Source organism: Giraffa tippelskirchi, chromosome 14, assembly GCF_054371585.1.
Source record: "Giraffa tippelskirchi isolate mGirTip1 chromosome 14, T2T-mGirTip1v1.2.pri, whole genome shotgun sequence".
Lineage (NCBI taxonomy): Eukaryota > Metazoa > Chordata > Mammalia > Artiodactyla > Giraffidae > Giraffa > Giraffa tippelskirchi.
In genome coordinates this window covers 22,626,783-22,638,814 of record NC_137288.1, presented here as the reverse complement: position 1 = coordinate 22,638,814, position 12,032 = coordinate 22,626,783, and the positions used below count along the sequence as shown (strand labels likewise).

Genomic DNA, 12,032 nt, shown 5'->3' with positions numbered 1-12,032 from the left:
CTGATGTTTGCAGTTGAAGATAATTTTTACTTTCTCATAATAAATACAGAGGCCCACAATTTTCAATGGGTATGATTTGTGGATATTATATAATTAGTTTAATATATTTGCTACTGCTGGATTCCCCTTACCTCATGGATAATGTCTTAGAAGTGGAATTGTATCAAAGTTATGTAATTTATAACTTTTTTATTTGAGATAATTTTACATGAAAGTTACAAAAATAGTACAGAGAATTCTGTATGCCCTTTATCCAGTTCTCTTAAGTTAATATCTTACAAAACAGAATAATTCTCTATCTTATTTTTAATTTTACTTCATTATAAACAGCATCCTGCCTTTAAACATTGTTTCTTCAAACCACGGTCATTAAATTATAAGAAACTATATAAGTTATAATAAGCCAAGAAAAAGAGATAAAAAATTTAAAAATACATTACAGTTTAATTGTAATTAAAATTTTAGTGAAAAATGTGCCTAAAACTTGTTAACTTGAACAATTTTAATATTGCAGTTATTCTGAATATATAAAAAGATAGCAAACCCAGAGATAAACTGAGTGAGAAGGGGTGAAACTTTAAGCTCATCGTTCATAATATAATACTGTCTTGAGACAAGAGGGAGCAGATATACATATTGCTGTATTTCAGCAAGGCTTCAGAATGTAAAAATGGATCTTACTGACAGTTTGACTAATTAAATACTGACTGCTGGCAACAGTACTATATTTGTCTGTTCTGTGCTTACGGGGATAGAGACAGTTTCCATTAGATTGTAGACAAGTGGAAAGGAATTCTGTGCAGAGGTGGGTCTTGAACTGGGGCTTTGTTTCAGTAAGTCAGGATTGATGATGATGTGATAAGAAGTTGAGGAGGCAGAAGAGCATTAAGTATTATCTTTGCCCTTTAATGAATGTGCTGAAAAATACTTTTGCTTGCTTATTTTTCCCTAAATTATTTCCAATTTATTATTATTATTTTTTATTTTCAGAGTATATATTACTGCATTCAAGAAAAATTTTATAGATACATTTTTACATTAGTATTTTTTCCTCTCAGTTTCATCCCTCTCAGGTATAACTTCTCTTTGTTTATATGTCCTTTTTCTTTAGATTTATAGATAATATTTAAGATAATTTAGATTATATCTCTTTATTCTCTGCTATGAAAATTGATAAAGTCCACACACAGTTCTCCTCTCCTTCCTGATTTTTGCATATTATTCTAACTTGTTACGGTTTTCAATATTTACATCTTGTTTTGTAATTATAATTCTTACGCCTTACCTTGGTTCTATATTAACTGCGTTATGTGAACCATCACAGCCTCCCTGTTCTTGATTCCTTTATTTTGAAAGGTATTGGATTAGCAGGATGCTATTATTAAGTAGTTGTTTTTAAGCACATTTTAAGAGTAGTCATGAGTACAGGCATACCTTGAAGCCGTCAGAGGTTCCCTTCCAGACCACCACCAGAAAGAGAATATTGCAGTCAAGTTCCGGCAATTTTTTGTTTCCCAGAGCAGATAAAAGCCGTGTTCGGGGCTTCCCTGATGGCTTAGTGGTAAAGAGTCCGCCTGCCAATGCAGGAGACACAGTTAGACTCCTGATCCAGGAAGATCCCACATGCTGGTGAACCACAAAGTCCATGTGCCACAACTACTGAGCCTGTGCTCTAGAGTCCGGGCTCCAAAACAAGAGAAGCCCCCTGCAATGAGAAGCTCACACATCATTCGCAGGGAAGAGCAGCCCCTGCTAGCTTCAACTAGGGAGAAGCCTGTGCAGCAACAAAGACCCACCCAGCACAGTCAAAATAAATAAGTAGATACATAAAATAAAAGCTATGTTCACGCTACATTGTAGTTTAAGTGAGCTATAGTGTATTGAAAAATGCACATGCATTAATTAAAATACACGTCCCCGCTAAACAGTCCTAACCATCATGTACTCCTTCAGCAAGTAGTTAAGTTTTTTGCTGGTAGAAGGTCTGAAATATCGCGAGAATTAGCAACAAGCGACTCAGACAGGTGTGCTAGAAAAATGGCGCCGATAGACCTGTTGGAGGCGGGAATGCCTCAAACCTTCCATGTTTAAACCGTGAGCTTTCTGCGAAGCGCAACAAAACGAGGTATGCCTGTCCTTTGACTTATTGCCTCCGTGGGAGTATCTGCTTGCTACAGTACTTTCACACTTGAACAATAACTTGAGCTATATTTAAATAAATGTAGCGAAAATGTAGCTGATTGTATTTCTCGGGTTACAGCCTTTTTCACTGAGAACGCCTATAGACAGTTTCACTGTCTTCTAACATTTACTGCTTCTGAGGAGCAGAACTTGGTTTCTCTCTTCACTTTCTGTAAAAAATTGCATTTTTCTCCTCGAAGGTCCATTCTTATTAAAAACATGTATTTTGCTTGCCTTACCTATCAAAAACCCTGAACATGAAACAAAAAATGATTGTGTAAAATTGCTATCTTTAAAGAGAAAAACAACTGTTCGTTGTATAGTTGAGAGTACTGAGTGAGTGGGTAGTGAAATTCAGCAGCTTCTTGGGATATTTCAAATCCCACCGTTTCTCAATGAGCTAATTATTTTTTTTTATTTGACTGCTCTAAGCTTTGAATTTACAATAGAAAAAAAACATGAGGATTCAACTTTTAAAATCAGCTCTCTGTACTTTCTATTCCTGGTAAATTCTGTGTGTATTTTTTTTTTAACTTATATTAAATCAGAACTAATAGCGGACCAAAAAAACCCGACCTTATATCAATACCAAATGAAGTTAATGTACCATTTCATTGCAGTTATTGTTATAATACTGTGTTACTGTCAAAAATAGTATAAAAGTATGCCACGTATTCTATTATATATGTGCTTACTTAAAAAAAAATCTGTTTGACTCCTCCGGGTCTTAGTTACTGCATGCAAACAAAAGAATCTTTGTTTTCCGTACTTGAGCTCTTAGTAGGGGCATGCAAGATCTAGTTCCTTTACCAGAGATGGAACCTGGACCCCCTGGGTTGGGAGCACAGAGTCTTAACCACTGGACCACCCTGTATTTAATTTTTGAAACTGAAAATTATGTCATTCTATTCGTTGTACTATTTTGTGGTAGGTGTTTCAGGATCTCAATTCCTTTTTGCTTTTTGAAACATTTTTTCAATGGATGACATGACAAGAGCAAATGAATTCAATAGAACATCTTGTACGTAACATCTATTGTACAACTTAAGATGAATTGCTTGTTTTGAAATGTATATCTTGTAAAAAATTTTTAGAGCCATACCAAACCTACCCCTAGTGACTCATTCAAATATGGTTAATGTAGGTAACTTAAATTTGCAAGTTATTTCTGAGTCAGTGAATTATATTGTTTGGTTCACTAGAACATGCATTGGGTGGTGTAGCAATAAACGTAGCTACAAATCTGTTATTCTTTTTTATAATAGAAGTATCAACAGCCAGGGGATAACAGAATAATTGTTCACTCAACAGCTGTTGCCTGTGAAAAGCACTACAGGTGTTCTGTGATAAAAAGAGATGGTTCAGGTAGAGGTAAAACCCTGATACACACAGTGCAACACCAAATGTTTTGAGTGCCTTAAGAAAGACACAATAATGTATTTTGGATATTGAGAGAAAAGAACAAATTGTGCTGGCTGGAAGGAGGGCAGAGTTCAGAATGATACTTTAGAAAGGAGATAACGGTTTAAGCTGGGGATTAAAATAAGCAGAGATGAAGTAAGGGAACAAAATAAGGGATCAGAGGATTTGGATAATTCTGAATTGTGTACAATCCTTGCATAATTAATCAAGCTTTCTTTACTTATGTTTTATTTTTATTACATTTCACCATTAATGTTATTTTGATTTATGTTTGTTCCCTAAAATGGGATAAATTTGCTTATCTTAATGAATATTAACAAAATCATTTGGAATTATCTTTTATGGGCTTCTTATTTTTAAGTATCTTTCAGGATTCCTAATGGGCTTGGCAAATTATTTTTCGGCAATAGAAATTTAACTTCCATTTGATTTTTTTTACATGCCGATCATTATTCTGAAGCCACTTGCATTTTCCTCACATAATAACTATCATAATCTTACATTATACACCTGTATGAATATTGTTTTAGTGTTTGTTTCACTAACTGTGGGTTCCATGAGGTTAAAGATCACTTCCGTTATTTCTCACTACATTCTTATACCACAAGGCTGACCCATAGCCAGTGCTTAGGAGTACATATTGAATTAATATACAAACAAATGGGGAATGGAATGAATGTTATTTCACACTTATTTTATTTCAAAATAATGGAGATGGCTCAGATTATTTTCATTTGGTATAAATAGTCTACCTCATAATGAATGCATCAGTAAGTTCAGGGCCTGAATTGATTTCTTTCAAAATTAAAAATTATATAGACTCTATTGAGTTAAAACATGATTTCCACATTTTGATTTTTTTTTTTAGATTTTTTTTAATTAGTTTATTTTCTATTTTTTAACTTTACAATATTGTATTTGTTTTGCCATACATTGGCATGAATCCACCATGGGTGTACATGTTTTCCCCTTCCAGAACCCCCCTTCCACCTCCCTCCCCATCCCATCCCTCCAGGTCATCCCGGTGCATCAGCCCCGAGCACACTGTATCACATTTTGATTTTAAACCATCTCTGTATTTAAAAAACGATTTTAGTGTCTGAATGTGAAATTTGACTACCTCCTGAATACAGAAACCTTGTGAGAATCTTTACGTGTTGGTTCAGTGTATGGATTCTAAAGCAAGACTGTCTCAGCTTGAAACCCAGATCCACCACTTCCTAGCAATGTGACCTTGGGATATTTGTCTCCTCTTTGAGCTCTAGTCTCCTCTGCAAAATAGTGTTGGAGTGATGAGTAAATGAGTTAAATCATGTAAGTCATTTGTTTGGAAAAGATACAAGTAGAGAGTACTATAGAAGTATGTGTAATTGTTATTATAAATACTGGGGGACCCAGTTCTCCACAGCTCTGGTTAGGCCAGGGGTTACTCTTCCTAAGCTGGAAAAAGTTAAATCCATATCTGTTTCTTGTAGCCTGTAAAGCAAGCCAGGATGGATAGTAAGCAGGGAATTAAAAATGCAAGTTTTAAGATAATTTTAGATGACCTCAGGGAAATGGCTGCACTAATCAAGGATCACGTTCAGGAGGCAATTTGGAATTTTTAAAGACCTCAGATGTTTTGGAAGGTATGACTCTCACCACCGAAGCCAGTTCACTTGCAATATAAGATCGTTGGAGATATATCGTGATGGCTGGCTATTTGAAGAGTCAAAAAATATCTGACCCAGGAACTTGCTGCCTTCACAACTGTGCCAAAGGCGCAACATATGGTGTTGATTCAATTCGTGGTCATTTTCCAAGGATGCGTTTCCCAACTCTCCAACCCCACATATGAGCTATGCCCATTTTGTAATTGTTTCTCAGAGGTTTACTTGGTTAAAAACCTCACAGGGGAGAATCTGTGTCATCTTTATTGCTCTCTCTGCAGCGCTGATCACCATACTAGTTTTTTTTTCCTAAGAAAGAATATATTATTGAGGCAAAATCATATTAGTATAAACTTAACCATTTTAAAGTATCATTCAGTAGAATTAAGTACTTTCATAGTGTTGTGCAACTGTTATATCTGTCCAGTTCCAAAACATTTTCATCACCCCAAAGGAAAACCCTATTCCGTACTCAATCACTATCTATTTCATACTCCCTCAGCCCCCAGCAGTCACCAGTTTGCCTCTGTCTCCATGCATTTAACTATTCAGGATATATAAATAGAATCATATACTGTGTGACTTTTTATGAGGTTCATCTATGTTATATAGCGTGTATTTCATTTATGCATGAATAGTGCTTCATTGTATGAATATATCATATTTTGTTTACCCAATCATCAGTTGATGGGTATTTGGGATGTTTCCACCTTTGGGTGATCGAAAATCGTACTTTTGTGGACATTTGTGTACAAACATTTGGTGATACCTTTAAAAATTATTTTGAATATATATAGATGAATGGAATTGCTGTCTTATATATTAATATTAATTCCTTGTTTCACTTCTTGAGGAAACTCCAAACTGTTTTGAACAATGACTGCTCCATTTTACATTCTATCAGCAGTGTATGAAGAGTCCAACTTATCCATATCCTTGCCAACACTTGATATTTTCTTTGTTGTTGTGACTATGATTATGATGGCCATCCTGGTGGGTGTAAATTTCTCTAGTGGTTTTGATTTTCATTTCTCTAGTGACTTGTTGAACGTGTATATTTAAACATCATTTCATGGGCTGGTTGGATATTTGTTTATCTTTGGAGAAATGCCTACTCAAGTCCTTTGTGGGGAGATGGTTGTTTGTTTTTGGTTGTTGAACTGTTAAGTTTCTTTATGTGTTCTGGAAAAATAGACCTTATCATATTTATGACTTGCATTTTTCCTTCTATTCTGAAGTAGGCTCTCCTCTTTTCATTTTCTTGGTAATACACTTTGATGCATGAAAAATTAATTTTGATGAAATCCAGTTTTATCTATTTTTTCTTCTGTTGCTTGTGCTGTTGGTGTCATATCTGAGATTCCACTGCCAAATCCAGTGTTACATAGACTTACTCCCATGTTTTCTTCTAATAGTTTTATAGCTTTAACTCTTACATTTAGGACTTTGATTCATTTTTACATTAATTTTTTCTGTGGTATGAGAGAGGTTCCAGTTTATTCTTTTCTGTTTCCAGGTAATAGCACCATTTATTGAAGAGATTATTCCTTCTCTTTTGAATGGTCCTGGCACCCTTGTTGAAAATCAACTGGCCACAGATGTATGGATTTGTTTTTAGACTGTTCTATTCTGTTGACCCACATGTCTGTCCTAATGGCAACACTGCATTCTTAGGATTATTGTAGCTTTGTACTGTTTTAAAGTTAAGAACTGAGTCCTCCAGCTCTGTTGTTTATCACGGTTATTTTTGCTATTTGGAGTGCTTACAATTCCATGTGGATTTTGAATAATATAATTTTTTGCAAAAGGCTAATGAGATTTTGATGGGAATTGCATTGATTATGTGGATCACTTGCAGGAGTTGGGGTATTGCCATTTTAGCACTATTAAGTTTTCTGATAAATGAACATGGGATTTCTTTCCATTTATTGAGGTATTTAAGAATCTGGGGGGCAGTGCTTTATAGTTTCAATGTACAAGTCTTGTCCTTCTTTGGTTAAATTTATTCTTGAGTATTATATTTTTGATGTAATCAAAATAGAATTGTTTTCTTAAATTCCTTTTTAGATTTTTCATTGCTAGTGTATAGAATTACAGCTGATTTTCTTGTGTTGACCTTGTATTCTGATACTTTACTGATTTTGTTAGCTTTAACAATTTTTTGTGTGTGGATTTTCTATATATAAGATCAGGTTTTCTGTAAGTAGAGATACTTTTACTTGTTTCCAATTTGGGTGTCTTTGTTTGGTTTTTAATTGCCTAAGAGTTCTGGTTAGTACAATGTTGAATACTAGTGACTAGACTGTCTATCTTGTCTTATTCCTGATCTTAGGGTGAAAGCTTTCAGTTTCTTATCACTGAATATAATATCAACTATGGATTTTTCGTAGATGCCCTTTATTAGGTTGAGGAAGTTTCCTTCTATTCCTAGTTTATTCGGTGTTTTTATCATGACGTTTTGGATTTTGTCACATGCTATTTTTGCATCAATTGAGATTATCATGTGACAGGGATTTTCCTTCAGTCTATTGTGGTATCTTAATTTGATTGGTTTTTATATGTTGAATGACACTTGCCTTCCTGAGATAAATCCCACTTGGTCATGTTGTGTAATTTTTCTAACATGCTGCTGCGGCTGCTGCTGCTAAGTCGCTTCAGTCGTGTCCGACTCTGTGCGACCCCATAGACGGCAGCCCACCAGGCTCCCCCGTCCCTGGGATTCTCCAGGCAAGAGTACTGGAGTGGGGTGCCATTGCCTTCTCTGTTCTAATATGCTGCTGGGTTCAGTTCGCTAGTATTTTGTTGAAGAGTTCTGAGTTTATTTTCATAAAGAGAATTGGTCTATAGTTGTTTTTTTTTATGATGTCTTTATTTGGCTTTGATGTCAAGATAACAGTCTTCTAATAGCATGAGATAGGAGTGTTCCCTCCTCCTTTTCTATCAGTATTATCTGGAGCAGGTGGAAATGAACTGGTGTTAATTCTTGTTTGAAAAATTTGCATAATTTACCGGTGAAGCTATCTGATGCTGGGATTTCCTACAGGGGTAGAGTTTGGTTACTGATTTAACCTCTTAACTGTTATAAATCTGTTTACATTTTCTATTTCTTCTTCAATCAGTTTGGTAGTTTGTGTTTCCAGGAGTTTGTTCGTTTCATCTACATTTTCTAAATTTTCAGTATGCAGTTGTTCATAGTATCTCTTCTAATCCTTTGGATTTCTAGAAGGTCTGTAGTAATGTTCCCACTTTCATTTCTGATTACAGTAACTTGAATCTTTTCTCTTTTTTTCTTGGTTAGTCTAACTGAAAGTTTGTCAGTTTTACTCTTTATTTTTTTAAAGAATCAACCTTAGATTTTGTTGATTTTTCTCTGTTGTTTTTCTGTCCTCTAGTTCATTTATCGGTGCTCCAGTCTTTATAAATTTCCTTTCTTCTGCTCAGTACTTCAGTACTCACCCAGGTCATTCACAGCTCTGCCTTAGCCTTCACTATGCTTGCAGGAACCTTGAAAGTGACAAGAGGTGAATGTGTAGCTTGTCCTCTGCTCTTTTCAGGGTTAGGTGTACAGCTCTGGGCATGTGCTTGGTCTTCGCAGTTGCCCAATAGACACGCATCTTATACAAGCTTTTATTTTACCACATATTTCCTTTCCCAACTTCTTCCTCCCTGGCTTTTTGTCTATTGCTTGTCCTAACTGTTATCCCTTGACTCGGACATCTGTGGCCAGTATTTTTGCCTTTAAGTGCTTCTGACAAATGCTACCCCAGCCTGGTAACGCCTCAATTCAGAACTGTAAGCCCTCATGCTAGTTGTTCAGTTCAGTTCACTTGCTCAGTCGTGTCTGACTCTTGCAATCCCATGGACTGAAGCACACCAGGCTTCCCTGTCTGACACCAACCCCCAGAGCTTACTCAAACTCATGTCCATCGAGTTGGTGATGCCATTCAACCATCTCATCCTCTGTCGTCCCCTTCTCCCCTTCTCCTCAATCTTTCCCAGCATCAGGGTCTTTTCCAGTGAGTCACTTCTTCACATCAGGCCAAAGTATTGGAGTTTTAGCTTCAGCATCAGTCCTTCCAATGAATATTCAGGACTGATTTCATTTAGGATTCACTGGTTGGATCTCCTCACAGTCCGAGAGACTCTCAAGAGTCTTCTCCAACACCACAGTTCAAAAACATCAGTTCTTTGGCACTCAGCTTTCTTCATAGTCCAACTCTCACATCCATACATGATTATTGGAAAAACCATAGCTTTGGCTAGATGGACCTTTGTCAGCAAAGTAATGTCTCTGCTTTTTAATATGCTATCTAGATTGGTCATAGCTTTTCTTCCAAGGAGCAAGCGTCTTTTAATTTCATGGCTACAGTCACCATCAGCAGTGATTTTGGAGCCCAATAAAATTTCCATTTTTTTCCCCATCTATTTGCTATGAAGTGATGGAACTGGATCCCATGATCTTAGTTTTCTATGTTGAGTTTTAAGCCAACTTTTTCACTCTCCTCTTTCACTTTCGTCAAGAGGCTCTTTAGTTCTTCGCTTTCTGCCATAAGGGTGGTGTCATCTGCATATCTGAGGTTATTGATATTTCTCCTGGCAATCTTGATTCCAGCTTGTGCTTCATCCAGTCGGGCATTTCACATGATGTACTCTGCATATAAGTTAAATAAGCAGGGTGACAATATACAGCCTTGATGTACTCCTTTCCCGATTTGGAACCAGTCTGTTGTTCCATGTCCAGTTCTAACTGTTGCTTCTTGACCTGCATACAGATTTCTCAGGAGGCAGGTTAGGTGGTCTGGTAATCCCATCTCTTGAAGGATTTTCCACAGTTTGTTGTGATCCACACAAAGGCCTTGGCATAGTCAATAAAGCAAAAGTAGATGTTTTTCTCAAACTCTCTTGCTTTTTTGATGACCCAGTGGCTGTTGGCAATTTGATCTCTGGTTCCTCTGCCTTTTCTAAATCCAGCTTGAACACATGGAAGTTCACAGTTCACGTACTGTTGAAGCCTGGCTTGGAGAATTTTGAGAATTACTTTGTTAGCGTGTGAGATGAGTGCAATTGTGCGATAGTTTAAACATTCTTTGGCATTACCTTTCTTTGGGATTGGAATGAAAACTGAACTTTTCCGGTCCTGTGGCCACTGCTGAGTTTTCCAGATTTGGGGGCATATTGAGTGCAGCACTTTCACAACATCATCTTTTAGGATTTGAAATATCTCAACTGGAATTCCATCATCTCCACTAGCTTTGTTCATAGTGATGCTTCCTAAGGCCCACTTGACTTCACATTCCAGGATGTCTGGCTCTAGGTGAGTGAACACACCATCGTGATTATCTGGGTCGTGAAGATGTTTTCAAAAAAAGTACAGTTCTTCTGTGTATTCTTGCCACCTCTTCTTAATATCTTCTGCTTCTGTTAGGTCCATACCATTTCTGTCCTGTATCGAGCCTATCTTTGCAAGAAATGTTCCCTTGATATCTCTAATTTTCTTGAAGAGATCTCTAGTCTTTCCCATTCTATTGTTTTCCTCAATTTCTTTGCATTGATAGCTGAGGAAGGCTTCCTTATCTCTCCTTGCTATTCTTTGGAACTCTGCATTCAAATGGGAATATCTTTCCTTTTCTCCTTTGCTTTTTGCTTCTCTTCTTTTCCCAGCTATTTGTAAGGCCTCCTCAGACAGCCATTTTGCTTTTTTGCATTTCTTTTCCATGGGGATGGTCTTGATGCCTATCTCCTGTACAATGTCACGAACCTTCGTCCATAGTTCATCAGGCACTCTATCAGATCTAGTCCCTTAAATCTATTTGTCACTTCCACTGTATAATCATAAGGGATTTGATATAGGTCATAGCTGAATGGTCTAGTGGTTTTCCCTACTTTCTTCAATTTAAGTCTGAATTTGGCAATAGGGAGTTCATGATCTGAGCCACAGTCAGCTCCTGGTCTTGTTTTTGCTGACTGTATAGAGCTTCTCCATCTTTGGCTGCAAAGAATATAATCAATCTGATTTTGGTGTTGACCCTCTGGTGATGTCCATGTGTAGAGTCTTCTCTTGTGTAGAGTTCCCTACATCGCCGTTTTGATAATATCACTCCATATGGGGTGTTAATAGTTGATTAGACCATGCTGGGCTCTTAGTGAGAGATTGTTAAATATATTTTTGAGTTCTGAATAGTAAGGAAATGTGATATCTTTAAAATCAAATATTAGCAATAATGAAAAGTGACATATTTAATATGCATTTAACAAATACTGATTGAGTTCCTTCTATATCAATGACCCCATTTTTAAAAAGTAGAATATACAAAGTACAAACTATATATAGGATGATGAAATGATTCACCACAAAAACCAAGGCACTTTGAAAATAAAAAGAAGAGCTAACCAGTCAGGAAATCAGGATTAAGGTGTAACCTGGACTATATTTCACTATCTGTTATATAATCAGGCTAGTTCTTTCTCTCTAGTGATTAATAAAATTGACTTATTGTCTAGTCCTTTAGTTATTATATTTTGTGGTCTTTAGTTATTATTTTTTGTTATTCTTAGGTAGCTGTGCAAAGGACTTGTTGCTAAAGAGTTGGGTGCAGGATGAGTTTGCTTTTCATGTTCATAATACATCTATGAACAGTATTTTTCATTCTCACTTGGAAATAATCACATTTATGGTGGACATTACATTATGAACTTTTGTATCACTATTTTGAAAATGTAATTTAATATGCAGTAATGAAGAACTGACTCCTTTTTTTTTTCAGTCTTTAAGTTAAGTAA

General features: G+C 36.2%; 1 protein-coding gene across 12 annotated transcripts in view; it reads left to right on the top strand.

Moving 5' to 3' along the window:
• DOK6 (docking protein 6) overlaps positions 1-12,032 on the top strand; it is a 364,846-nt gene that overhangs the window by 23,227 nt on the left and 329,587 nt on the right. Inside the window, exon 1 of one of the 12 annotated variants that reach the window (XM_081562696.1) lies at positions 2,012-2,125. The exons of the other annotated variants lie outside the window; for them this stretch is intronic. The gene's annotated coding sequence lies outside the window, so the exon portion shown is untranslated. Of the gene's footprint in view, positions 1-2,011; positions 2,126-12,032 lie in introns of those variants that run through there. 12 annotated transcript variants of the gene reach the window in all.